The 24,674-nt window shown below is 50.4% G+C and overlaps 1 protein-coding gene across 1 annotated transcript in view; it reads left to right on the top strand.

Annotated features, from left to right (window-relative positions):
- TSHR (thyroid stimulating hormone receptor) overlaps positions 1 to 24,674 on the top strand; it is a 126,367-nt gene that overhangs the window by 32,404 nt on the left and 69,289 nt on the right. The window lies entirely within an intron of this gene.

Raw genomic sequence — 24,674 nt, 5'->3', positions numbered from 1 at the left:
GGGGGGAGTGCCAAAGGGAGACTCAGGCTACATATGAGCCACAAGAGCCGAAGAGCTCCCAGGGCCAAAGGAGGATCCTGGCGCTACAGCTGGCAGGTGACACCTCTGCCCTGAACAAACAGGAGGGAGGAGCCGAGCTGGCTTGGAATTGGGGGGCGAGGGCGGGGGCCACAGGTAGAGGCTAGGGGAAGGGAGAGCTGGTAGGCAGCCAGCCTGAGGAGGGGGAAAGCTGCATCCCAGAGGGGCCCCCCTTGGGGTCTTCTCCCCACGACGGGTTGGAAGGACTGTCTCTTCCGACAGCTGGTGCTGTCACTCCTGCCAGAAAAGTGGCCATCTGTGGCCTAAGAAACCTCTCCTGCTGTCAGACCCTGCGGGGTGAAGTGAGAGTCGCTCCCACCAGGGGACGGGGTGCAGGGCAGGGGAACCCCTGAACCCTATCCATCACAGCAGCATCTCCCAGGGACGGGGATGGGGAACCTGCAGCACAGGGCGGGGGGGACAGAGGCCACGGCTCGGGGCCCACAGTAACGCCTGTCTCCATTCTTCTTTTCCCCCTCCTCTCCTGTGTCCTGCACCTGCACCTGCACCATCAGAAGGACCGGAAGAGAGCGCCGGCGAGGCCTCCGTTGTCCCGGAGAGCCCTCCGGGACCATCGCTCCAGGGCAGCCCCTCAGCCGAGGAACGACCGGCCCCGCGGAGGGCTAGACGGCGGACCCCGCGCCTACTACCGCCGACGGCGACGGACCCCCAGCTGCTGGCCATCCTCCGCTGGCAGCTGGAGGTCTCGGAGCAGCACCTCCAGCTGCAGGAGCGGGCGCTGGCCTGGCGCCAGGAGGCATGGGGGGCCTATATGCAGACATTTAACTGGCTCGTGGATTACCTGGCCCCCCATGCCGCGCCGGCTGACCCATCGCCCGCCCTGCCCGCTCCTGCAGCCCCACCACCAGTTGCTCCGCCCGTCGCCAGCCCGTCCGCCGTCGCCCCACCACCCACCCGCGAGGGCCAGAGCACCAAGGGACCCCTGGAGCCACCTGAGACTCGCCGGCCCCGATACCTTCCGGTCCAGCCCGCTCCCACCCAGCCGCGGACCAGACTGCAGGCGCGGCGGGGCTCCCGGCCGGGCACGCCCAGTGCCGGGCTATAGGGGCGAGGGGCCCGGGACGTGGCCCCCCCCTTGTATATAGTTGGACCCTGTTTTTTTGGTGCCCCCGTTTGCCCCGTCCCCGCCATGTAAATAGTTCTCCCCTTTCTCCTCCCTGGTTTTCTTTTTATTATGTATGCCACACAGTTGTTTCTTTGGATTGTTTTATTTTTGTACATATTGCTTTGGTTGAACGTTTGTACCTAGTTTTCTGTTTGTGGTTGACATATTTATTTACACCCCAAAAAAAAGGTTCGGCCAGAAAAAAAAAAATTTACGTTCAGCCACAAGTTCGTGCTGTCATTTGTCCAGGACAAGTGGGAGGGGGGGGCGGTGGGGTGCTCCATGGTGTGGGCGTTGGGGCAGGAGTGTGGTGGAGGAAGGGGCGGGCAGTAGGGGGCCTGGGCAGAGTTCACCCCGCGGCCTGTTGGTCGAAGTGGGCCCGCAGGGCCTCCCGGACCCGGGTCCCCTCAGGGTCCACCTGCCGACTGGGGGCAGCAGGTGGCTGGACGTGTGCCCTGCCGGCCTCCGCGGCCCAGCCCTGCAGAAAGGTCTCCCCCTTGCTCTCCACGAGGTTGTGCAGGGCGCAGTAGGCACCCACAATCTGGGGGATGTTGTTGGGGCCCGCATCCAGGCGGGTCAGGAGACATCTCCAGCGTCCCTTGAGGCAGCCAAATGAGCGCTCCACCACCTGGCGTGCACGGTTCAGGCGCTTGTTGAAGCGCTCCTGGCTAGCGGAGAGATGGCCCGTGTAGGGGTGCATGAGCCACGGCCGGAGGGGGTATGCCGCATCTGCGATGACGCAGAAGGGCATGGTGGTGTCCCCCAGAGGGATCTCCCGCTGGGGGATGTAGGTCCCCGCCTCCAGCTGGCGGCACAGGCCCGAGTTCCGAAAACCCCGGACGTCGTGGGTGCTGCCAGGCCAGCCCACGTAAATGTCCTGGAAACGTCCCTGGCTGTCCACCAAGGCCTGCAGGACGACAGAATGGTAGCCCTTCCGATTGAGGTATCGTCCTCCACTGTGATGCGGGGCGCGGATGGGGATGTGAGTCCCATCCAGAGCCCCAAAGCAGTTGGGGAAGCCCAGGGTGGCAAAGGCGGCGACGGTGGCATCTGGGTCCCCCAGCCTCACGAGCCTGTGCAGGAGCATGGCGTTGATGGCATGCACGACCTGCAGAGAAAGCACATGGGACAGCCCCAGTGAGGGGTGAGCAGGGTGTGCGTGGCCCTGCCCTGCTCTGGCCCCCCTGCCCTGCCCTGCCCTGCCCTGCTCTGGCCCCCCTGCTCTGCCCTGGCCCCCCTGCCCTGGCCTGCCCTGCCCTGCCCTGCCCTGCCCTGCCCTGCTCTGGCCCCCGTGCCCTGCCCTGCCCTGCCCTGCCCTGCTCTGGCCCCCCTGCTCTGCCCTGCTCTGGCCCCCCTGCTCTGCCCTGCTCTGCCCTGCCCTGCTCTGGCCCCCCTGCTCTGCCCTGGCCCCCCTGCCCTGCCCTCCCCTGCCCTGCCCTGCCCTGCTCTGGCCCCCCTGCTCTGCCCTGGCCCCCCTGCCCTGCTCTGCCCTGGCCCCCCTGCCCTGCCCTGGCCTCCCCCTGTGGGTTCTCTTACCTCCATGAAGACAGCCCCGACGATGGCCTTTCCGACACCAAACTGCTGCCCCACGGATCGGTAGCTGTCCGGAGTGGCCAGCTTCTAGACAGCGATGCCGACCCATTTCTCCACAGGGAGGGCACGCTGCATGGCAGTGTCCCGGTGCCTGAGTGTGGGGGTGAGCCTCTGGCACAGCTCCAGGAATGTCTGCTGGCTCATCCTGAAGTTCCTGAGCCAGTGGTCGTCGTCCCACTCCCCAAGCACCAGCCGCTCCCACCAGTCGGTGCTGGTGGGGTAGCTCCACAGCCGCCGGCGTGTGAGGCGGGGGGTGGAGCGGGGTGCTGCAGGGGCAGGGGTTGAGCCCTGCTGCCCTGGGGGCATCTCCTCCCCTGGGGCAAGGAGGTACTCAGTTGCCTCCCACATGGCATGGGCCAGGGCAAGCCCTGCTCCTGCCGGGAGGGCTGGGTGGACCTCTAGCTGCTGCTGCTGCTGCTGCTGCTGCTGCTGCTGCTGCTGCTGCTGGGGGTCCATGACTGCGGCGCCCGGGGTCTGTGTGCCTATGGCTCCTCAGACCGCGTGCTGTGCAGGCTGAGTGTATGTGGGAGGGGCCCTTTAAGGGAGCGGCTAGCTGTTGCCCCGGAAGCGCTGGTCCTCCCGTTGACCCTGTCTGCAGCTGTGCCTGGCATCCCTATTTCGATGTGTGCTACTTTGACGTGTAGACGTTCCCTCGCTGCGCCTATTTCGATGTTGGGCTGAGCAACATCGAAGTTGAACATCGACGTTGCCGGCCCTGGAGGACGTGTAGACGCTATTCATCGAAATAGCCTATTTCGATGTCGCAACATCGAAATAAGCTACTTCGATGTAGGCTTCACGTGTAGACGTAGCCCTAGAGTGTAGATATCATGTGATGCCAGCTACAACAGTGCTAAGCAAATGTCTGTTCTCATTTTCAGGTTACCTGTGTATAAGTAGTGGCCAGCATTATCTCTTGCAAATTAAATAAACTTTTTTACCCAAGTGATTAGCTGAACAAGAAGTAGAACTAAGCAGTCTTGTAGGTTCTAAAGTTTTCCATTGTTTTTATTTTTGAATGCGTTGTTTTTACATAATTCTGCATTTATGATTTCAATTTCACAACAGGATTTATAAATGAAGAATTGAAAAATACTTTTTTCTGGTTATATAGTACAGTTATTTGTAATCAAATAATCTAGCTGAATTCATTTAACCTGGGTTTCCAGGGAGAGAGAAAACCTCACAGCTTTAACCTTGAGGTAAGGAAGAAGCCCAGAGAAGAAGGAGCTGAGCTGAATGAACAAACTCAAATTGAAATAGGCCTGGGTTCCTCTACTGGCCAAAGTGTCATAAACTCCACAAAGGGGACAGGGATATTTTGAGAACCCCCAACAAACAAAGGGCTGAGTTTAAAGGGCCCAGAGCCAGGGCTGAAGACCCTAATGTAGGGGTGGAACTGTTCATATATCAGACTTTTTACTAACCTGGTAAGGATTCATTTGGACTTTGTCTCTTGACCAGAGTGCCATACCTAATGAAGGTCAGTCAGCAGCCTGCAGGAGGCTCCAGGAGCAAGAAAAGGATGACAGTATGTCACCCATCTGCTAGGAGACACCCAAGAGGTGAAGGTCTCTTTTCCTGGTACACGTGGGCCATTCCAACTGATATGGGTGTCAAAGAGGAAATTTGAATCCTAAATAATTTCAGTTTAAGAGGATTACAAAAATGTTCTATGACATTCCTTCTGTAATTCTATTTGCAGTTTCCACAGAAAATTATTAGTTAAGTCTGCACCAAGGACCATTTTGATCACACATGAAAGTCAATAACTCCTGAGCTCTAATCATGGTCTAATCTAATAGGCTACGTCTACATGTGCCCCAAACTTCGAAATGGCCACGCAAATGGCCATTTAGAAGTTTACTAATGAAGCGCTGAAATGCATATTCAGCGCTTCATTAGCATGCGGGCGGCCGCGACACTTTGAAATTGACGTGCCTCGCCGCCGTGCGTCTCATCCAGACGGGGCTCCTTTTCAAAAGGATCCCGCCTACTTCGAAGTCCCCTTATTCCCATGAGCTGATGGGAACAAGGGGACTTCGAAGTAGGCAGGGTCCTTTCGAAAAGGAGCCCCATCTAGATGAGATGCGCGGTGGCGAGGTGCGTCAATTTCAAAGTGCCGCGGCTGCCCGCATGCTAATGAAGCGCTGAATATGCATTTCAGCGCTTCATTAGTAAACTTCGAAATGGCCATTTGTGTGGCCATTTCGAAGTTTGGGGCACGTGTAGACGCTGCCATTGTGACTTATTCTGTGACCTTCATAAGTCATTGATTAGCTTCAAAACAAAAAAAGCAGTCAAGTAGCACTTTAAAGACTAACAAAATATTACTGCTTTTGGTTCTCTATGCCTTAAATATTGAGTCTGTTCTGGTCTGGCTATGGTCTGAAGAAGTGGGTCTGTCCCACAAAAGCTCACCTAATAAATTATTTTGTTAGTTTTTAAACTGCTACTTGACTGCTTTTTTTGTTTTGATAGTATATAGACTAGCATGGCTCCCTCTCTGCTACTATCTTAGCTTCAGTTTTCCTGATTGCAAAATGGGGATAAAAGCCTTACCTCAAACAGTTGTGTTGGGAAGATTCTTTTGTAAACAGACTTGAAGTCCTCTGGTACCTTTGTGCCAATTCATAAAATAGGAAAATAGTATATTAACATGGAAAAGGGTTGAAAAGACTGGTTTATTTTGAGAGTCATGGACTGGTTTATTTCTGAGCAACAAGTGAAGAAGAATCATTGTGACATCAACAAGAACAAAGCACTCCTTTTCCTTTTCTTGGCTATTATTGAGTGTATTTTGTGCAACTAATTTCTCAGAATCTGATTTGGACAAGCCAAGGGAGACTAATATACTGAGAAAAAGTGTGTTGGCAGAAGAGGTATGAGACATCAGTACAGTAAATTACTTTTTTCAGTCTAGTTACAGAAATGGAAATAAATTGTAAGCTCTTGCTTGATGAACAAAGTTAGGAACGTGAAAGTTAATTAAAGAACATTTTGTTCTTCCCACCTCTTGTTGGCATAGATTTACTTGGGTTGTTTTGAGACAGATGTAAATTCAGCAATACTATATAAAGATCTCAAAAAGAATTCTAGGATGTGCATACTAGAATTGTAACTACTGTAAAATAGGATAGATTATGGGAAATTAATGTGAATAGGTGAAATGTTGATCAAATTTTGAGCTCATATGAATTTGAGACTTACTTTAGTTTACCATCCAGTGACTCTAGGCAGACTGTGCCATTTGTGTCCAATTAGATCTTAAGTGATCGTAGAATTTGGAGCAACAAACTGTCCAAGCAGAGTCAGAGAACATATAAGTGAGTTGGGAGGTTACCAGAAGCAGCACCCAACACTTAGACTTATTCAACACTTATTCAAAGTATTACTGAGGACACTAGAGTACTAGTTAAAAGAGCATGAAACATTCAATATAAAGAGTAATGGATGACAACTACTGGACCAGAACAAAAATTAAGGGAGGGTATAACCTACTGCAGGTGTCTGGGGAGTAATTGTGTATGGGAAGAAAAGTGCTTAGGCATGTTGATGCAAGTGATAGGAATTTTTTTCAACCCCGGTCAGCTGGAATTCTGATTCAAACAAACATCACTCTGAAGGTATGTCTGCCCTGGGTGGCATGTATCTATGTTCTGGCTCATATGATTGTGTCTATGTTTTGATTAAGCCCTGCCCTTTGCCAGAATACGCGCTGCAGAGGAGCATGCAACTAGACCCTTTTTAGTCACATCCACATTGATTCTGTTATTACACAGTGTTTTGTGTTTGAATTTATTCATGTTTATCCATGGCCCTGAACATCCTCACCACATGGAGCTGCAGTAGTCCTTTGACTCTAGCACCTCCTACACAACAGCCCCCTGCCCTGAGCCCCTTTTCACCTTTGAACCCTGATTCCTGCACCCCTACAACCAATCCACTGCCCTGAGCACCTCCTAAATGCTCACCCTGACTCCTGCACCCCAATGCCCCTAGCCTCCTTCCCTGATCTCCCCACACCCCTGCCCTGATTCCTGCACCTCCCACGTATACAGTCAGCTCCCTGCCTTGAAGAACCCGAGCAACACCAGGCAAATCTTTTAGTGTAGGTATAAAGGAATTATTAAATGCAAGAGGATTGGAACAAAAACATCAAGAACAAATAAAAAAGGCCACGTGAACAACAAATAAATGTCCTGAGGATTTAGTTTTAGAGAGATAATGGCTCTCATATGCTAGGTGTACACTTCAAATTTACAGTCATACAATTACATTCACTCAGGGGTATGGCACCACTGTTGAGTGACGTAGTTATACCAGCCTAACCTCTGGAAGGAGTTGAAGGGAGAACTTCTCCCATTGACATAGTTATCACTTCTTACAGAGTTGGATTAACTACTCCAAAGGAGAAGCTCTCCATGGTCTTCATTAAAGCAACACTTGTAATGTAAATAACCATAAAGTATTATATGGGTAAAGTAGAGGGGATAAAGTGGTAGAGCCTTCCCTCTGCTCTCTCTTTGTCTTTCAAAAATGGAGTCAATAACTCTTCCACTCAGATGAGGTGTGTGTGTGTGCGTGCGCGCGTGTGCGTGTTCAATATAATTTAAGAAAAAGCAGCTGATGTAATATATTTTATTGGACTCACTTCTGTTGGTAGAAGAGACAATCTTTCAAACTTACACAAACTTCTTTCTCAGGTGTGGAGAAAGTAACCAGAGTGTCTGAAGAAAATACAAGGGGGGGATAAGCCTACAGGGTGTGTACACACTGTAGATGGCCCCTTAAATGAAATGGACCTTTAAGGGTTAGCAGGTTATAGGATGTGTTTATGTATTGTTGTAATGAGCCATAAAACCAGAGTCTGAGAGTCCATGGTTTTTAGTGTCTAACAGAGTTATGAATGTAAATTCTAAGGTTTGTTTTTCCTTTGTAAGTTTCCTTTGAGGATGAAGACTGAGAGAACAGATACAGAATGATGACTTTGTGGAAAGTATCAGAGGGGTAGCAGCTAGTCTGTAGCTTGAAAAACAACAAGAAAACCCTTGGCACCTTATAAACTAACAGATATTTTGGAGCATTAAGTTTTCGTGGGCTTCACCCACTTCATCAGATGCATGAGTCGGGGGAGGGGGGTTCCAAAGGAGTGTTTAAATATATGGGCTTTTGCTCCAAAATATCTTAGTCCAGAAGGTACCACAGGATTTCTTGTTTATGTGAAAAGTTTGTCTGTATATTATACGGTGTTTCCTGTGTGAGTTTAGAGAGTGTAGTGGTTGTCTGGCATCCTTCTGGTTGTTACGAGGCATTTGATGCAGTAGATGAGATATGCCACATGTTGTGACAGGGACATTAGGATGGATGGATCAAAACCCTTCTGGTTGTTTATTTTTAATTGGCCATTTCATTTTAAAGTGGTCTCCTACAAAGCTTGTCCCTTCCACCAGCAGAAGTTGAGCCAATAAAAAAAACCCTCACCCTTTGTGTCTCATATCGTGGGATCAGCATGGCTATCAGAACAGTGCAGAAATAATGTGTTTATTTTATTTGTTTTTATTTATTTAACATCTGATGAACCAGAGTTTTAGGTAAAGGCACAAACTTTATTGAAAAATTATAAAGTAATATATTTTACTAACATCCAAAACTAAAACCAAGAGCTGTGCAAGTACTGCAGAAATTTCTGGGGAAATATTTATTGAATTTATAAACTAATTTGCTTTTCATGGATTTGCTCCTCATTTGTGTTTCCTTTTTGAGAACATTCTGGTGAATAAACTTGTTATGAATAATCTTCATGAAAAATTATAAGCAATATGTATATTTATATTGTGTTAGTGTTCCAAAGCCTCAGGTGGAGTCCTGGGTCTTATTGTGATAGCTGATGTATAAACATGTAAGAAAACAAAATCTCTGCCCTAAAGCATTTACAATATAGAGAAACAGAACAGACAAAAGAGTGGGGGAAAAGGGAAGCAAATGCTAGCATAGTAAGTGTATCATAATCAGTGGAACTGGAGTCAGAGAGCTTATGTTCCCTATAACTGGGGCTACATGTAAGCACCCCTTCGAAAGGGCGAAAATCAAAAGAGGACAGTTGAAAGAGGGTCGATCTGCCCTTTTGAAGGGATGCTGCATGCTTTCGAAAGGGAGTGTCCACACGGCTCCAAGCACTCCTTCAAAAGAAGGGAGGCAGGAAATGCCGCAGACAGGGTCCCATGGCTGACAAACCCTTCCGGGACTGCAGCCATCTGCTCCCTTAAAGGGTTCCTCCCTCCACCCCGCATGAGCTGAGTGCTGCCCAGCTGCCCCCAACCAAGCGGAGCCCACTCGTGCTCCAGGATGGAGTCCCAGCAGCAGCTTCTGCATGAAGACACCCTCATCTTGGAGTCCCTCCTGGCAGTGCTCTGCGCTGTTGTTGCAGCTGCCCCTGAGCTACTCAGGTGGCTGAGCTGCCCCTTGGGGTTGATGGTCCCCCTACCCAGGACTCTGCTAGTCTCCCCCTCCCCCCTGGGTGACCTGGCACCTCTGGGCACACCCCAGAGGCACCAAGTGGTGGGACCGCCTGGTGCTGGGGAAGTGGCATTTTGAAAGGTGGCTCTGGAACTTCCTCATGTTGAGGCAGACTTTTGAGGACATCTGCCACTGGCTTGCCCCCACACTCTGACACAAGGACACCTAAATGTGGCCAGCTGTCACCCTGGAGAAGCGGGTCACAATTACCACCCCAGACTCCTACCGCTCTGCAGGACAACAGTTCAGGGTGGGCAAGGCCACCATAGGGGCCATACTTACAGAGGTAAGCCAGGCCCAGGTCACACGACCCCCATGGGGGGTGGAGGGACCCGGGCAAGTCGAACCCTTGGCTACAGGGGGTAGGCAGGGGGCAAGGAGAACAGTCCATGACACCCTCACAGGAGCACATGTCCCCCTTCCCACCAGTATAGGTCATCTGAGTCATCAACACGATATTGTTGTACAGGGTCATCCTTCTGGGGGAGCCAGATGCCACCATCATGGGCTTTGCAGACCTGAGATTCCCAAACTGCTTTGGTGCATTGGATGGCATGAACATTCCCATCTGTGCCCCAGCACACATTGCTGACCAGTACATTTATAGGAATGGCTACCATTCAGTAGTCCTCCAGACCCTGGTGGATGCAAGGGGCAGGTTCACAGACATCTACGAGGGCTGGGCTGGCCACACCCACAACACCCGGGTGTTCTGTAACTCCGGGCTCTGCTGGCGCATGGGAGCTGGCTGGCACATTCATCCCCCAGGATAATATCCCAGTTTCGGGGGATGTCACCATGTCTCTCTGCATGGTGGCAGATGCAGTCTACCCCTTACAGCCATGGCTCATGCGGCCATACACGGGCCACCTCAATTTTACCCAGGAGGCATTCAATCTGTGCCTCAATCATGCCCGGAACATTGTGGATTGGGCCTTCAGGCGCCTTATGGGGCAGTGGAGGTGCTTCCACGCAAGGTTGGAGATTGTGGTCATCTGTGTGCTGTAGGTGGTGGACACCTGCTGTATCCTCCACAACATTGTGGAGGGCAAGGGGGACGCTTATGTCCGGGAGGGGCCAATGGGACCAGTGCTGACTACAAGCAGCCGGGCACTGCCCCCATACACTAGGCCCACCAGGACAGCCTCCACATTAAGCCTTTGCAGACAGTCACCTGTGACTCACACCCATCTCCCATGCACCCCAGCCCCCCCACTATCCCCCCCCACCTCCACCAGCACCTCACCCACACATTCACCACCCACAATCCCTCCCCAAAGAGCACAGCACGGGGGGTGTATAGCAAATAAAAATTTATGTACACAACAGAAAGGTATGTGAAACTATGTATGGTGGGTGAAAACGGTGTACTGGGGGGTGGGAGGGCTTTTAATCCAGATGGGGCCAGCAGGGCTCAGTCCAGGGATGGGGTGGTGGGCCATAAGCCCCATTGGCTCTGGGATCCCCTGCCCCCTGGGTGTGGGGTTCCCAGCAGGGCAGGGAGTGTGTGGGGAGCACCAGCAGATAAGGCTGTGGGAGGGGATAGCAGGGGGGCCAGGAGATGGGCCATGTTAGTCGCATGCTCCTGGAGTGTGGGGCCGATGCCCTCCAGGGTGGTCAGCAGCCTGACCCATGCCACCCTCTGCCACTCTAGGTTGGCCTCAGTGAGCCGGTGGTGCTGCTCAGCCACCTTGGTCTAGTGGCAGCTGGCCAGGTCCTCCTATGCCCGCCAAGGGATCCTCTGGCCGTGCCCCAACCGCATGCTGCATGTGGTGGGGCCTGGGTGACCTCAACATCGCCCAGGGAGCTCTCTGAGGCCAGGGATGGTGCAGCTGTATGGAGAGAGGGGTACAGCGTGTTAGTACTGTATTATGGCTCAGGGAGCCTGACTGTGGGATGGCATTCCCCCACCCCCTTGGAGCACCTGCCCACTCCCGGAGCTGGCATTCCCCTCTCTGGGCACCTGCCCTCTTCCGGGGCTGGCATCCCATCTGATGGCTTGGCAGCTGGGGGGCATTGAATGGTCACCAGGTGCTGTCCAGCCCCACCCCCCCTCCACTTTGCACACAGCTTGCGGCACTGTCCACCAGGGGCTGGTGCTGGCTATCACCGGCAGGCTGCCATGGGGTGCCATATGCCATGCCATGCCATAAGGTGTGTGGCCTGGGACCACTGGTCCTGTGTGCAACTGACTGGCTGGTGCGTGGTCCCCACCCCACAGATCAGGGAGTGAGCCCTGCCATGCGATTACCTGAGGGTCCCTCAGCGACTTCCAGGGGTGTCCAGCTCCTGGTCGTCCGGCTGAATGAGCAAGAGGGATATGTAAGGTCAGGCCCCCCCTCCTTGCTGGATCACTGTGTGGTACCCTCAGCCTCTTGGGTCCTGGGTTTGGGCTGCTCCTCTGCCTCCAGGTGTGGCTCGTTCGCTGATGTGTTGAGGAGTGCCGGGGTAGGGAGCTGTCCCAGGGACCCCAGATGCCCCGCAGCTCCCTGTAACAGGGGAACACTGCTGGAGCTGCTTCAGAGCAGCCGGCCTGGTCCTGGTCCTGGGCCTGGGCATAGCCAGGCTGAAGTTCTTCCACTTTCAAGCGTACTTACTCAACAGCATTTCTCCGCTCGACGCCCATCTCCTGGAGGACCGCCTCCTCTTTCCAGTGGCCCAGGAGGTCCCTCAGCTCCCGCTTCATCCAGGAGGGGGCCCATTTTTTTTCTTGTCCCTGGAACTCTGGGAGCCCTCAGAGGGTTTGGAGTGGGGTTCCTGTGGCTCCTGCAGGGGCTGGCTGCTGGCCATGCTCGCTTTTGCTGCTCCTGAATTTCACAGAAGGTGTGCTGCTAGAGCTCATGTGGGGGATGCTGCTAGCATACACTCAGCTTCCTGCCACGGGGTTCCTGTGTCTGTGCTGCTTTAAGGGCAACTAGATGCAAGGATCATAGAGCCCTGCTGCTTCTGGTTGGAGTGGCCCCATGCTCCACCAGACTGCACCATGGAGGACCCCTCTTTTGAAAAAGCGGGCTGTGGAGCATCTACATGTGTACACTTTGAATTTAGTTTTTCAAAAGGAGACGCTCTTCCTGATATGGGTTTGGTGTTCGGAATTAGATGTCTGTGCCCCATTTCTATGATTTTCTTTTGAAAGAACGTGTTATGTGTGTGGACGCTCCTTCCATTCTTTCCACAGAGAGACACATATTTTGAAGTTCCATGCACGTGTAGACACAGCTTAGAAGTGCAGTTATTGAGACAGGCCTGCAAATGGGGTGCAAAAAGGACAGTTGCTCTAGGGTCTCATGATTCAAAAGGGCCCAGGGTTCTGGCAGAAGCAAGAGCCAGAGTCCTGGGCCCCTGAAATCACTGATGGGATGCTGCACAGCTCTGAGGGCTGCCTGCGGAGTGTGGGGATGCAGTGCAGCATGCTCCATGTGCTAAGGGTTAGCTGCCCCAGCCACGCCCCTTCCAGCTGAGGCATCTTCCAGGAACATGGACTTGCCCCTCCTCACACACATCTTGCTCAGAGTCCCAGCAAATCTGTCGCACCCCCTCCCCAATTAGATAATACCAGGTAAAGAGGTAATGGGTGAAGTTTGTCTGGTAATAGTACAGGAGCATGGACAAGCAGTTCACAGTGTTTAAGAAAGTTCTGGTCACTGTAAGTGGCATTCAGCTTCACTCTTTGCTTATGAAACAGTAATTGACAAAAATCATGACAGAAACATGGGAGTTTCTTTTTGTAGCTTTTTACGTGCCCTTTTTCAACCAAGCACCCTGAGCCCTGCACTCTGGGGAGCCCTGCAGCAGCTGCCCCAACAGTCCTATGGACAGGACGATCCCCGGGAGCCATGGGAAAGTGAAGCTATTTGGCAGCCTGCTGTGGTCCACTGCCATCTCCCAAGCCAGCCTGTGCTGGGTCTGAGATTGTCTGCTTCCCATCACTCTGATGAAATGGAGCGACTGGGCTGGCCTGGGAAATGGTGGTGGAACAGAGCAGAGGCTGTTGCATTGCTCTACCTCACTGCAGCTCCCACCACTGCCTCCTCCTGCTGCCATCACATGCCTGGCCCCCTGGTAATCCATAAGGCCACATCCCAAGAAAGTTGCCCCTTAGGAATATTCCCCCACCTCGGTGTGGCTGTGTCTACACTACAGAGCTCTTTTGAAAGACGCATCCATGCACAAAAAAGTGGATCAAAAGAAGGATCTGCTCTTCCAAAAGAGTATCCACGCAGCCCCCCAACTCTTGAAAGAACAGGCCATGGATTGAAAAATCAGCCCTTGTGAGGACTGCTCTTTCAGACAAAAAAGCAGCTTTCAAAAGGGGTTTACTCTTCCTGAAATAGGAAAAGAAGAGCGATTTCAAAAGGAGCAGCACAGTCTTTCAATTTACTTTAGAAAGAATGATTTTTGTGTGTAGATGCTCTGTGGGATATTTCAAAAAAGACACCTTTTATTGAAAAATCTTTTGAAAGAACTTGCTAGTGTAGACGCAGCCTATGTGTTTAAGGTTGAGATGCAGCTACATCCTTTCCTGAAATCCCCTTGTTCAATCAGTAATTTTGCTTCTACAAGCAGTATAATCCTTGCTAGCACTATCCTCTCCATGAGCGTGTTTGACATGCAGAGGAATAATGTGAGCTGGAACAATCAGGGGTTAGTGGTTAGCTTCCCATTTGAGCAAGAGCAATAACCATAGTCTTGAGTCAGCTCCTTGGGGTGAACCCTGAGGAATGAGTATTGGAAATCAGTGCTGTCAGTCATTTTCATCCCTTGGTCCTGAGATTTTGAAGATATTCTGGGAAGACATTGTCACATCCTGCTGCTTTCCTGGTTCTTGCGAGTTAAAGATCCTTCTTTGTCTCCTCAACTGTAAAGGGCAATGATGGAGAGGGGATAAGATCTGTACTCAGCTGACTGTAGGAGCTTTGCACTCTTTGAGCTTAATGGACTTGTCCGCCGGTGCTTGACTCATTGCCCCTTGCAAACTAGCCAAGTAGCTATCAGTGTCATTGATAGACTGACCCATAACAATAGCATAAAACAAACTGAATTTGATTTCAAAATAACACGAAGCATACATTATTAATTGATCTAATTGGAGTAGCATACAGTATTGTTTGATCTAATTGGAGTAGAGTCCTTGATACATATGTAGTACCCAGAGGCACTGAGACCTCGTACTCGGGTGAGTGAAGTCTCTGTTCTATTGCAGTGGCTGAGAGCCAGCCAGCCTTTAGTTCATGTGATGGAGCACAGGGCTTTAGCTGCTATGATGACAGGTTCAATCCCTGGTGCTGGCAACCCAGGTCTGTCAGCTTTACAAATGGGGGCTCGTCTGGGGTGAACTGCTGGAAGGTCTAAAAAACTTGAGATGTGCTTCCTCAGCTCAGGGAAGCATGGTGTACTCATAGAACAATAGAGCTGGAAGAGATCTAAGAAGCTATCAAGTTCAGCCCCTGCCCAAGGTAGGACCAAACCCCATCAGATCAGCCCAGCCAGGGCTTTGTCAAGCTGAGACTTAAACACCTCCATGGATGGAGACTCCACTACTTCCCTAGGTAGACCATTCCAGTGCTTCACCACCCTCCTAGTGAAAAAGTTTTTCCTAATGTTCAACCTGGACCTTCCCAACAGCAACTTGAGACCATTGTTCCGTGTTCTGCCATCTGTGACCACTGCGAACAGCCTCTCTCCAGCCTCTTTGCAACCTCCCTTCAGTAAGTTGAAGGCTGTTATCAAATCCCCCCTCAGTCTTCTCTTCTGCAGACTAAACAGACCCAATTCCCTCAACCCTCATATGCTTCAGCTGCCTAATTATTTTGGTCGCCCTCCGCTGGATGGTCTCCAGTGTGTCCACAGCCTTCCTATAATTGGGGACCCAGAACTGGACACATTACTCCAGATGCAGCCTCACCAAAGCCAAATAAAGAGGAATAAGCATTTCTCTGGATCTACTGGCAATGCTCCTCTTGATGCAGCCTCATATGCCATTAGCCTTCCTGGCTACAACATCACACTGTTGACTCATGTCCAGCTTCTCGTCCACTACAACTCCCAGGTCCTTTTCTGCAGAACTACTACTAAGCCAATCGGACACAGCCTGTAACAATGCTTGGGATTCTTCCGGCCCAAGTGCAGGACTCTGCGCTTGTCCTTATTGAACCTCATCAGATTTCTTGTGGCCCAGTCTTCCAATTTGTCTAAGTCACTCTGGACCCTATCCCTACCCTCCAGCATATCTACCTCTCCACCTAGCTTAGTGTCATCCACAAACTTGCTGAGGGTGCAATCCAACCCCTCATCCAGGTCATTGATAAATATGTTGAACAGAACTGGACCCAGAACTGAACCTTGGGGCACTCCACTAGAAACCAACCACCATCCAGACATCGAGCCATTGATCATTATCCACTGGGCCCGACCTTCTATCCAGATTTCTGTCCATCTTATCATCCATTTATCCAATCCACATTCCTTTAACTTGCTGACAAGAATGTTGTGGGAGACCGCATCAAAAGCTTTGCTAAAGTCAAGATAAATCACTTCCATTGATTTTCCTCTATCCACAGAGCCAGTTTACTCATCGTAGAAACTAATCAGATTGGTCAGGAATGACTTGCCCTTCATGAATCCATGCTGACTATTCCTGATCATTTTCCCCTCCTCCAAGTGCCTCAAAATGACTTCCTTGAGGAGCCCCTCCATGACTTTTCCAGGAGTTGATGTAAGACCAACTGGCCTATAGTTCCCTGGATCATCCTTCTTCCCTTTTTTAAAGATGGGCACTACATTTGCCTTTTTCCTGTCATCCGGGATCTCTCCTGATCTCCATGACTTTTCAAAGATTATGGCCAAGGGCTCATCAATGACATATGCCAACTCCCTCAAAACCCTCGGCTGAATTAGGTCCAGGCCCATGGATTTATGTATGTTTAGCTTTTTTAGATAGCTGCTAACCTGTTCTTTCCCCACCAAAGGCTGTCCACCCTCATCTCACAGTGCATCACTTATCGCATTAGTCTGGGAGCTGTCCTTGTCCGTGAAGACAGAGGCAAAGAGTGCATTAAGTACTTCAGCTTTCCCTACATCCTGTGTCACTGGGTTACCTCCCTCATCCAGTAGGGGCCCCATGCCCCTCTGATCACCATCTTCTTGCTAACATGCCTGTAGAAACTTTTCTTGTTATCCTTCACATTCCTTGCGAGTCGCAATTCCAGTTGCGCTTTCGCCTTCCTGATAACTGCGCTGCATTCTCGAGCTATACATTTATATCCCTCCCTAGACATCTGTCTTAGTTTCCACTTTTTGTAAGCTCCCTTTTTGTGCCTAAGTTTTCCAAGGATTTCCCCAGTAAGCCAGTCTGGTCTCCTAACATATTTACTTCTCTTGCTGTGCATTGGGACAGTTTCTTTCTGCACCTTCAAAAGGGCTTCCTTAAAATACTGCCAGTTTTCCTGGACTCCTTTTCCCTTCATGGTAGCATCCCAGGGGATTCTGCCCATCAGGTTCCTGAAGGAGTCAAAGCCTGCTTTTCTGAAATCCAAGTTGTGTAATTTACGGCAGTCTTTCCTTCTTTTGGTCAGGATCCTGATGTCTACCATCTCATGATCACTGCTTCCTAGGTTGTCACCCACCTCTACCTTCCCTATTAGTTCCTCCCTGTTTGTAAGCAGCAGGTTGAGCTGTGCACAAGCTACTTGGAGGCAATGAGACCGCTTACTAGGGTGATTGAAGTCTGTGCTCTGTAGCCTGAGCTGAGAGCCAGCTGGCCTTTAGCTCATGTGGTAGAGCACGGGGCTTGCAGGTTCAGTCCCTGCTGCCAGTGATCTGGGTCTGTCCATCTAGCTCAATATCCTGTTTCCCAACAGTGGCTAATGTCACATGCCAGAGAGGGAGTGAACAGAACAGGTAATCGTCAAGTGATCCATCCACTTTCACCCATTCCCAGCTTCTGAAAAGAAAGTAAATTAAGGAGCATATGTAGGACTCAAGACTTGCTTCAGTACTAAGAGAGAGGAATCTTTTAAGGTTACATTATTTCCTTCATATTTTAGAAAGTTTGTTGCTCTGGTTCTTGTTTTGGGTTTCATTGCTGTAAGAGATCTCAGAATAGTCCCTTCCCAGTGTAGCGTCATTAACTACAGACACTATTAATGGCCCCAGATTGATTGCTAATTAGGGGCAGAGATACATATTTTTGATTAAAATTTATGGAAAAAGGTTACCTATTGCATGTTTCCCTTATGACAAATAATAAATAATAGTCTCTCTTACTAGCAGAAACCCTTTAACCAGAGATTTGTCTAGGAGAAAGAGTAGAAAGTGGTTTTTTATCCATCATTTTTTCATTTGTTTTTATTCCAGATATCACCTGGTTTTTCTGATATTTTTTCTCTGATATTCAAGAATTAGACACCTTCTTGTGTAAATGTCTTTACTTAATGATGGTGCTGTACCATCTGCCATGTATCCCACAGAATCACAGAATCATAGGGCTGGAAGGGACCTCAGGAGGTCATCTAGTCCAGCCCCTTGCTTCAAGCAGGATCAATCCCCACTAAGTCATCACAGCCAGGACCTTGTCCAGCCGGGACATAAAAACCTCAAGGAATGGAGAATCCACCACCTGTCTAGGCAACACATTCCAATGCTTCACTACCCTCCTGGTGAAGTAGTTTTTCCTAATATCCAACCTACACCTCTCCCTCTTCAATTTCAGACCATTACTCCTTGTTCTGCCATCTGACACCACTGAGAATAGCTTCTCACCCTCCTCTTTAGAGCTCCCCTTCAGGAAGTTGAAGGCTGCTATTAAATCACCCCTAAGTCTTCTCTTCTGTAAACTAAACAAGCCCAAATCCCTCAGTCTATCCTCATAGGTCTTGTGCTCCAGCCCCTTAATAATTTTTGTTGCCCTCCGCTGAACCTGCTTCAGCAAATCCACATCCTTTTTATACTGGAGGGCCCAAAACTGGACACTATATTCAAGGTGTGGCCTCACCAGTGCTGAATAGGGGAATAACTACTTCTCTAGATCTGCTTGAAATGTTCTTCCTAATGCACCCTTGTATGCCGTTAGCCTTCTTGGCTACAAGGGCACACTGTTTACTCATATCCAGCCTTTCATCCACCATAACCCCTAAGTCCCTTTCCATCGTACTGCTGCTGAGCCAGTCGGTCCCTAGCCTGTAAAAATGCTTGGGATTCTTCCGCCCCAGGTGCAGGAATCTACACTTCTCCTTTTTGAACCACATCAGATTTCTTTTGGCCCAGTCCTCCAATGTATTCAGGTCACTCTGGATTCTCTCTCTACCCTCCAACGTATCTGCCTCTCCCCCTAGTTTTGTGTCATCCGCAAACTTGCTGAGGGTGCAATCCAGTCCCTCATCCAGGTCATTAATAAACATGCTGAACAACACCAGCCGCAGAACCAAGCCTTGCAGCACTCTGCTTGAAACCAGCTGCCATCCAGATATTGAGCCATTGACCACTACCTGTTGGGCCCAACCCTCAAGCCAGCTTGCTGTCCGTCTTATAGTCCAAAGATCCAATCCATATTTCCTTAACTCATGGACAAGAATGTTGTGGGAGACCATATCAAAAGCCTTGCTGAAGTCAAGGTATATCACATCCACTGACTTCCTCGTGTCCACAGAGCTTGTCACCTCATCATAGAAGCTAATCAGATTGGTCAGGTAGAACTTGCCCCTGGTGAATCCATGTTGGCTACTTTTGATCCCTTTCCCCTCTTTCAAGTGCTCCAAAATGGATTCCTTGAGGATTCCCTCAATTATTTTTCCAAGGGATTGAGGTAAGGCTGACCAGTTCCCTGGATTGTCCTTCTTTCCTTTTTTAAAGATGGTCACTACGTTAGCCTTTTTCCAGTCATCCGGGATCTCTCCTGATCGCCAAGAGTCTTCAAGGATAATGGCCAAAGGTTCAGCAATGACCTCTGCCAATTCTCTTAGTACCCTCGGGTACATTAAATCCAGACCCATGGACTTGTGAACATCTAGTTTTTCTAGGTAGCTCAGAACTTGTTCCTTCCCTACAGATGGCTGCCCTCCATCTTCCCATACTTCATTGTCTAGGACAGTCATGTGGAAGTTGACTTTGTCCGTGAAGACTGTGGCAAAAAAAGCATTGAGTACTTCAGCTTTCCCTGCATCATCTGTCCCTAGGTTACCTCCCTCATCCAGTAATGGCCCCACACCTTCTTTGATAACCTGTTTATTGTTAACATGACTGTAGAAACCCTTCTTGTTACTCTTCACATCCCTTGCCAGCTGCAATTCCAATTGTGCTTTTGCTTTCCTGATTACTGCTCGGCATTCTCCAGCCGTATGTTTATACTCCTCCTTAGTCAACTGTCCATATTTCCATTTCTTTTATGCATCCTTTCTGAGTTTACGCTGACTAAGGATTTCCCCGTAAAGCCAAGCTGGTTGCCTACCATGTTTGCATTTCTTACTATGCAGCAGGATGGTTTGTTTCTCTGCCTTCAGTAAGACTTCTTTAAAATACTGCCAGTTGTGTTCAACTCTTTTCCCCTTCATCTTCATTTCCCAAGGTATCCTGTTAGTCCGTTCTCTCAGGGAGTCGAAGTCTGCTCTCCTGAAATCAAGGGTCTGTATGTTACTGCTCATCTTTCTTCCTTTTTTCCTGATCCTGAAATCTACGATCTCATGGTTGCTGCAGCCCAGGTTTCCTCCCACTTCTATTTCTTCTACTGGTTCTTCCCTGTTTGTGAGCAGCAGGTCAAGTTGTACACAGCCCCTGGTCGGTTCCTTCAGCACTTGTACCAAGAAGTTATCCCCAACATTCTCCAAAAACTTCCTGGATTGTCTGTGTGCTGATGTATTGGTCTCCCAACAAATGTCCGGATGATTAAAGTCTCCCATGAGAACTTGGGCCTGTGTTTTGGAAGCTTCACTTAGCTGCCTGAAGAAAGCCTCATCTATCTCATCTCCCTGATCTGGTGGTCTATAGCAGACACCAAATGCAACATCACCTCTGTTACTTCCTCCTCTAAGTTTAACCCAAAGACACTCAACTGAATTTTCTCCTTCCTCATACTGGAGCGCTGAGCAATCATACTGCTCCCTCACATAGAGCACAACTCCTCCTCCTTTTCTCCCGTCTGTCCTTCCTAAACAGTTTCTAACCTTCCATGACTGTGCTCCAGTTATGCAAATCATCCCACCATGTCTTCATTATTCCAACCACCTCATACTTCTTTGACTGTTCCAGGGCCTCCAATTCTTCCTGTTTGTTCCTCAGGCTTCTGGCATTAGTGTACAAGCATCTTAGAGAAGGGGCCAATTGGCCCACGTTCTCCTCTTCACCCAGGAAACCCACTTGATTGTTCCCTCCTCCTTCCCCACTTACCTCAGGGCTTGTGTCACCTTCCCCCAATGAAGCTAGTTTAAAGCCCTCCTCACTAGGTTTGCAAGCCTGTCCGCAAAGATGCTCTTTCCTTTCTTCTTGAGGTAGATCCCATCTCTTCCCAGCAATGCCTGTTCATGAAAAAGAATCCCATGGTCAAAGAAACCAAATCCTTCTCTGCAACACTACCTATGCAACCACGCGTTTACCTCTGTGATTCGATGATCCCTACGCGGACCACTTCCTTCCACAGCGAGGAAAGACGAGAAAACCACTTGCATACCATATCCAATCCATTCTCTTGGCAATGGGTTTGACCCTGCCAACAAAACTAAATGTGCCTTTGGCATATTAGGTTGGTTTTGTAGTCTAAAAATACAGATGAAAATTGGGAGGTGATGTCTGTTGAGCAAGAGCTAACCAGAAAGATATCTGCACTTTTCACTTGAGGATTTTTTTTCTGCCTTTCTCCATTGAAAACAAATAACTACAATCAAATAACACCTTTTTCATACCTCTGATGCCTATGCTTCTTCTTCAAGTGATTGCTCATGTGCATTCCAACTTGGGGGTGTGTGCCAGCCCGTGCCCAGTTTCCAGAAGCTTTTTGCCCTAGCCAGTAGTCCTAAGGTGGGTGAGGTGCCCCCTGGAGTGGCACCTGTATGACCGCCCATATATGCACCACCCATCACGCCCCCCACTCAGTTCCTTTTTGCCACACTGTCGATTGCTGGAGCTCCCTCGTTGTTGAGCATTCGGTGGTAGACTTTATTCTTTTAATTAGTTGATGGTTAGTGAAAACAGTTGTAAATAGTTTAGATGGTTGTCTTTCATTGGTAAATAGTTCTACTAAGCACTTAGTGAGCCGAGGTGGGATTTTAACTCCCCTCGGCACCAGAGGATGCCTGGCTCCCTGGGATTTAAAACCTGCTCAAAATGTAGCAAACAAATGCCCAAAAGGGACCTGCATAGGGCTTGCCTGGGCTGCCTTGGTGAGGCCCACCTCTGGGAACGCTGCTCTATTTGAAAGGCCTTCAAGCCTAGGACTTTGAAAGACAGAGCTCAACGGCTGAAGGTACTGTTAATGGAATCAGCCTTGCGCCTGGACATTTCCCTGGCGGGAACTGAGAGTGCCGCATTGTTGGTGCAGAGCGCTCTGGCACCGTCGGTGCTGTCAGAAAGCTCCCAGTGCCGAGAACAGGACTTGGCATCTAGCGCCTCCCAGCGCCATAAGAGCTAGTCCCCAGTGCCTCACAATCTATCCACCTCACAGGAGATTCCTCCAGTTTGTGCTAGGAAAGGACCATTACCAGTTCACAGTCCTTCCGTTCGGCCTCTCCTTGGCCCCAGGACTCTTTACCAAATGTATGTCAGTAGTGTCGGCCTTTCTACACAGGCAGGGGGTGCACCTCTTCCCCTGCGTAGATGACTGGTGATCAGAGGTCGGTCACAGCAACACGTGGTGCGACATGTGCGGCTGATATGAGAGACATTCAACACAGTAGGTCTCCTAGTGAAAAAGGCAAAATCCGTACTTGTTCCAACTCAGGTCATGGAGTTTGTGGGTGCCAGACTAGATGAACAGCAAGCCAGGACCTTTCTGCCCCAGAGCAGGGTCCAAGCCATGGTGTCTTGAATCCAAAGCCAGATCAGGTTCCCAACCACAATGGCCAGGGGATGCCTTTGGGCCACATGTCGGCATGCGTGTTCGTAGTCCAGCATGACAGGTTACGAATGTGCCCCTTCCAGCTGTGGCTCACCTCAGTACACAGAGCTGTCAGGGACAATATAGACAAGTTAGTGACAGTCCCCCCAAGAGTGTTAACGACATTACACTGGTGGCTACAGGCCTGGGTTGGTCTGCATGGGAGTGCCCTTCAATCCCTCACAACCCTCCCTCTCCCTGATCACAGATGCCTTGGGCCTGGGCTGGGGGGCACACTTAGGGGACCACCGGACTCAGGCCCTGTGGAGCAAGACGGACGCTCAGCTCCACATAAATGTGCAGGAGCTCAGAGTGGTTCAGCTGGCATGTAAACTGTTTCAGAGCGAACTGAAGGGGCAGTGTGTCGCAGTCAGCACAGACAATACTACGGCAATGTTCTATATAAACAACCAAGGGGGTGCACGCTCGTCACCCCTGTGTCTCGAGGCCCTTGCGCTCTGGGACTTCTGCATCCAGCACCAGATTCTCCTGAGGGCATTCTACCTGCTTTGGGGGTCACAACTCTCTAGCAGACGGTCTCAGTGGGTCCTTCAGGGACCGCGAGTGGTCACTACACATGGAAGTACTGAGTTCAATTTTCCCCATGTGGGGCTGTCATTTCACTCATTTCAACGAGAAGTGCAGGACTCTTACCAGAACCGAAGCCTGGGCTCTTGGGCAGATGCCTTCAGCATTCGTTGGTCGGGACACTTGCTTTACGCCCTCCCAGTGATACCACTCATCCACCGAACACTGCTGAAAATTCAGTCAGACCGAGCATCAGTTATCCTGGTGGCCCCAGCTTGGGCTCGACAACACTGGTACTTGACCCTCTTGGAGATGTCCGTTCATGACCTGGAGGTGCTTCTGCTACTTCCAGATCGGCTGACACAGGAGGAGGGGAGACTGTGGCACACCAGTCTCCAGGCACTACATCGCACAGCATGGAGGCTCCGTGGCTGAGACCGGATGAGCTGGCCTGCTCCGAACCTGTCCAGGAAGTATTGTTAAACAGCAGGAAGCCCTCCATGAGGGTAACATATGTAGCCAAATGGAAGAGGTTTACCATATGGGCCACTTAAAGGGGGTTATCCCCGGGGGAGGCCCCAGTACCTCATATCCTAGACTACTTGCTGGCCCTAAGCCAGACAGGGCTGTCATTATCCTCCCTGAAAGTGCACTTGGCAGCTATTTCAGTGTTTCACCTGGGGCCTGGGATGTCATCGGTCTTCTCAGACCCAGTGGTGAAAAAGTTCATGAAGGGGATGGAAAGGGACAAACTTCATGGTTCGGGCCCCCTGCCAACATGGGACCTTAATTTGGTATTGCCTAAGCTTATGGCTCCCACATTTGAACCCCTCACCACCTGTTCCTTGTTATTCCATAATTACAAGACAGCATTCCTGGTGGCCATTACCTCAGCCAGAAGGGTGTCAGAGATCAGGGCCCTGATGGTGGACCCCCTTTATACAGTGTTCCACAAAGTTAGGGTCAGGCTGAGACCCCACCCAGCGTTTCTGCCTCAGTTGATCTCCCTCTTCCACATTAACCGAGAAATCACCTTACTGGTGTTCTATCCAAAGCCCCATGCCTCCCCTAGGGAGCAGAGCTTACATACCTTGGATGTCCAGAGGGCACTGCCCTTCTATATGGAAGTCTCAACAGTATTTGTTGCAGTGGTGGACAGGATGAAGGGGCACCCACTCTCTTCTCAGCGGATCTCCTTCTGGATAGTGGCCTGTATCAGAGAGTGCTACATACTGACAGGGGCTCCCCCTACTCTGATCAGGGCTCACTCCATCAGGGCACAGGCGTCCTCTGAGGCATACTTGGCCAGCGTCCCTATCCAGGACATCTGCAGGGTGGTCATTTGGTCCTCCAGTCACACGTTTTCAGCTCATTACGCAGTAACGCAGCACGCATGAGAAGACGCAGTGGTGGACAGGGCTGTCCTGCACTCCTTCGAGGGCTCCAACCCCACCTCACTTGCATTCTCCCAAATTGGAACGCACATGAGCAATCATTCAAAGAAGAAAAGACAGTTACCTGTTCCGTCACTGGTGTTCTTCGAGATGTGTTGCTCATGTCCATGCCAAAACCCTCCCGCCTTCCCCTCTGTCGGAGTAGCCAGCAAGAAGGAACTGAGTGGGGGGTGGGGCGGGCAACGCATATATGGGTGGCCATAGGGGCTCCACCCCAGTGGGAACCGCACTGACCCTAGGGCTACTGGCTAGGGCAAAAAGCTTCCAGCAACTGGGCATGCACCGGCACACCCCG

The sequence above is a fragment of the Carettochelys insculpta genome, chromosome 6 (genome assembly GCF_033958435.1).
Source record: "Carettochelys insculpta isolate YL-2023 chromosome 6, ASM3395843v1, whole genome shotgun sequence".
Taxonomy (NCBI): domain Eukaryota; kingdom Metazoa; phylum Chordata; order Testudines; family Carettochelyidae; genus Carettochelys; species Carettochelys insculpta.
Note: the sequence above shows the minus strand (reverse complement) of the source record. Positions and strands in the feature narration are given on the sequence as shown.